Raw genomic sequence first — 4,696 nt, 5'->3', positions numbered from 1 at the left:
ACGGAGGCGGCAACAGCAGTCTGCAAAAGCCAGCGGAACTGCTGCACTACAACAGGCCCCTTGCATTTACCAATCACATCCCTGCAAACACACTTCCCAAATCCTCCATACCCCTCCCACACCCGCTCCTCCACCACCCCCACATCCTCTATTTTTCCAAAAACAAAAAGTGCCCAGCTCTGGAGATTTACTGTTCTGCTCTGGCAAATCCGAACGCAAAACGCCAGCGAGTTTGGAGAACGAGTGCCAGTCGGTACTGAGACTAACTACCCCTATTCAGCTAAACCTTGACCATTCTCAGATCAACATTGCTTCCCAATCACCAGTTAGAGTGAACCAAATTATTAAACAATGCAAAGAAACCTATCTGGGACATTGGGATAAAGTAACCAAAAGCCAAAGCAGATTAGAATGTTACCGTGCCCTAAAAAGAGATTATAAATTGGCAGATTAAAAAAATTGGCAGATTCTTCAGTCTAAAGAAGGGTCTCGACCCGAAACGTCACCCATTCCTTCTCTCCTGAGATGCTGCCTGACCTGCTGAGTTACTCCAGCATTTTGTGAATAAATACCTTCGATTTGTACCAGCATCTGCAGTTATTTTCTTATAAATTGGCAGACTATCTCTCAACTGTTAGAGACATAAAGCAGAGACAGACACTTACCGAGTACAGGTTAAGTGACCACCATTTGGCAGTTGAAAAAGGAAGACAGAAGAGATCTTGGCAACCAACAGAAAATAGAATATGCGGTCACTGTTTGACAGATGAGGTTGAAACGAGGTGCACTTCCTCTTAAAATGTAAAACAATCGACAAAATAAGGAAAATATACTTTGGAAAACTCAGTCTGGCGACCCCAGATTTTAAAGAACTAGATGATGTATCAAAACTAAGAATAATCCTTGGCGAATGAAATACGGCACATCTTGGCGCACAATACGTAACAGCATGCCCCAACCTGAGAGACAGTGAATGACCAACATGTACACATACACACATACATAAATTGACACTAATTGACACTAAGAAAATTAATATTGACCTGCTAAACTTGCTACCTTGCTGCACTGCTTACAACTGCAAGAACGAGTAGCAATCGATAAAAGGCTATAAATGTATTGCCTATATATATATGTATGTACAGGGGCATATTTACCCCTGCATTGTATACTTGTATTTATATTCATGCATTTTATTCACAAAATGCTGGAGTAAATGCTGCAGTTATTTTCTTATACTTCATGCATTTTAAATACGTATGTTATGTTCTATACTTTGGCAATATAACGATGTATCTTACCATGCCAATAAAGTTTAAAAATTGAAATTGAAAATTGAATTGGGGGTGTTGTATGTCAGAGGGAACGAGTGTGTTGTATCTCAGAGGGTCTGAGGTTGAGACACGTGCTGTGGTCCTTTGTCCTCAGCGAGCCAAGAACCGCCGGTCACAAAGTGCTGGAGTGACTCAGTGTCTGCACCAGATACCAGCACCTTCAATTCAACTGGTTGAGTGATTCAGGGACTTGTACCTATGATGATGATACTTTATTGCCGCTTGTACCTGGCTAGGTGCAGTGAAAATCTTGGTTTTTGCATACAGGCACACAAAAGAGTCGCCCAAAGGTGCCGACAAAGTTACAAAAAATACCCATCACTTCTTTGTCGTCGTCTCCTTTTCCCCTTTCAGACTCTCAGTCTGAAGAAGGGTCTCGACCCGAAACGTCATCTATTTCCTTTTCTCCAAAGATTCTGCCTCTGACCCGCTGAGTTACTCCAACACTTTTGCTTTTGTTTTGTAAACTAGAACCTGCAGTGCCTTGTTTCTACAGGCCAATATAAATGCTGCCTCGCAGAATAATGTGTTTGTGTTAATGTGAGGAAATTCCAATTGATGCTGCAAAGCTGTCGTGCCTGGTGAGTTTGTAGCCTGCAGCAGAGTATTCAAACATATGAGACACGAGGATCTCGAAATAAAGTACAAAGACGCTTTGCAGATGGCCTCTGCAATGTTCTATAAATATTGTTGCCCAGGAGCTGTTAGGCACATGACACAATTTAACAGGGATGGCAACGATATTATAACTATTAATACCGGTTATAATACCAGTTATAACTGGTATTATTTTTACTACTCTTCTGGAAAAAAAACCTTAAGAATTTAACCAGAACATTCGTTTTTTCATTCCCTGCATCTTCCCAGAGATGTACCAATGTTAGATGGCGATACAAGAAACTCCAGATGCTGGAATCTTGATCAAAACACAAGTGCTGGAATAAGAACTCCTCACCTCCAGCTCTACTCCAAAGACATACAGGTATGTAGGTTAATTGGCTGGGTAAATGTAAAAATTGTCCCTAGTGGGTGTAGGATAGTGTTAATGTACGGGGATCACTGGGCGGCACGGACTTGGAGGGCCGAAAAGGCCTGTTTCCGGCTGTATGTATATGATATGATATGATGATATGATATGATGATATGATATGATACACCCACCCACCCACCCCCAACTTTCAGCCTGAAGAAGGGTCCCAACCCAAAACGTTTTCTCCAGAGATGCTGCCTGACCTGCTGAGTTACGCCAGTGTTTTGTGTTCATCTCTGGAAGAACTCAACAGGTCAGGAAGCATCTGTGTGGGGAAATGGGCAAATGGTGTTTTGGGTCAAGATCCTTCTTCAGACACTGATGTGAACTCTTTGTTGAACTTGTGGAGCTCTTTGATTAAAACCAGATTTAATCTTTGTCTGTGTCTCCGTCTGTTTGTCCTAATCCTGCTGCCTTTCTCAACCGGCATCCTTACTGTGTAGGAAGGAACTGCAGATGCTGGTTTACACCAAAGATAGACACAAAGGGTCTATACCCAAACATCACCAATTCCTTTTCCCCAGAGATGCTGCCTGACCTGCTGAGTTACTCCAGCATTTTGTGTCTATCTCAGGCAATTGAACCATTCCATCAACAACTCGAGAGCAGTCCTGAGCTACCATACACCTTGGAGACCCTCAGATTATCTTTAATCAGACTTTATTTTGCACTAATTATTCCCTTTATCCTGTATCCATGTGCTGCGGACAGCTCGATTGTAATCATGTGGTCTTTCTGCTGACTGCATAGCACTTAACAAAATGCTTTTCACTGTATCTCAGTTCACACGACAGAGAATTAAACCAACAATGCCATTCTAATCGGGTTTTTTTTAGTTTCACAATTCACTGTATTTCCAAATAAGAGAAAAGGACAATTATTTTAACAACTGCTTTAATATTCCTCGTCTTCTTGCTCTACCGGGAGGAGGTGGCTGATCTGGCACTCTGGTGTCAGGACAATAGCCTCCTCTTGAATGTCACTAAAACAAAGGAGCTGATTGTGGACTTCAGAAGGGCTAAACATCCAAGGACGTACACGCCACTGGAGATAAATGGGTCTATTGTGGATAGGGTGAGCAGTTTCAAATACTTGGGAGTCCGCATCGCAGAGAATCTGACGTGGGCAACGCACATTGCCGCACTGGTGGGTAAGGCTAAGCAGCGCCTTTACCACCTTAGACAACTGAGGAAATTCAGAGTGTCGCTGAGGATCCTTCATTGCTTCTACTCTGGGGCTGTAGAGAGCATCCTGTCCGGCAACATTACAGTCTGGTTTGGGAACAGCTCTGCCCAGGACAGGATGGCCCTGCAGAGAGTAGTGCGTTCGGCAGAACGCACCATGGGAACTACACTCGTCCCACTGCAGGACCTATACATCAGGAGGTGCAGATCCAGAGCAAGCAAGATCATGAGGGACCCCTGCCACCCCAGTAACGGACTGTTCCAGATGCTACGGTCAGGCAAACGCCTCCGCTGTCACGCTGTGAAAACGGAGAGGATGAGACGGAGCTTCTTCCCACAGGCCATCAGGACTGTCAACTTTGATAACCCCAGAGACTAAATTTTTGTCGACACTTTTTGTGCTATGTTTAGTAACTTATTAACTTTATTTATATGCTGTAACTGTAATTATTTTTGTGCACAACCCGCAGGCATTGCCACTTTCATTTCACTGCACATCGAGTAAGTGTATGTGACAAATAAATTTGACTTGACTTGACATTGTTATCCCAACACTATTCCAAGGTCTTCATAGAACTGAATACTAATTTCTTCAACATAATGGAAAGTTCTTCCCAGATTTGCAACTCCATCTCCCTTGCAGTTGTCAGGCTGTCGAGCTGACCCTGGAACTGAATTGCTATCTTCTGCTGTTAGTTGACATTTGGCAAATTCATTCAAGCATGAATCTCTATAACCAAATAACTCAAATTATAGTTTGCTTCTTCCAAAGTCAGGTTTACACAAGAGTAGCAGATTGCCGCTGATGGAAGAACTGCTGCCTCACAGCGCCAGAGACCCAGGTTCAATCCTAACCTCAGGTGCTGTCTGTGTGGCGTTTGCACGTTCTCCCTGTGACCACATGGGTTTCCTCCGGGTGATCCGGTTTCTTCCCACATACCAAAGACACGTGGGTTTGTAGGTTACTTGCCCTGTGTAAATTGCCCCTAATATATAGGGAGTGGATGAAAATGTAGGATAACATAGAACCAGTGTGAACGGATGATCGATGGTCAGCATTGACTCGGGTTGAAGAGCCTGTTTCCATACTGTGCGTTTCAATCAATCAATTCAAGATGCTGGAAGATAGCCATCTTCAGCCAATAAAG

This window comes from Rhinoraja longicauda, chromosome 27 (genome assembly GCF_053455715.1).
Source record: "Rhinoraja longicauda isolate Sanriku21f chromosome 27, sRhiLon1.1, whole genome shotgun sequence".
NCBI lineage: Eukaryota > Metazoa > Chordata > Chondrichthyes > Rajiformes > Arhynchobatidae > Rhinoraja > Rhinoraja longicauda.
The sequence above is the reverse complement of the archived record's forward strand: the minus strand, read 5'-3'. Positions refer to the sequence as shown.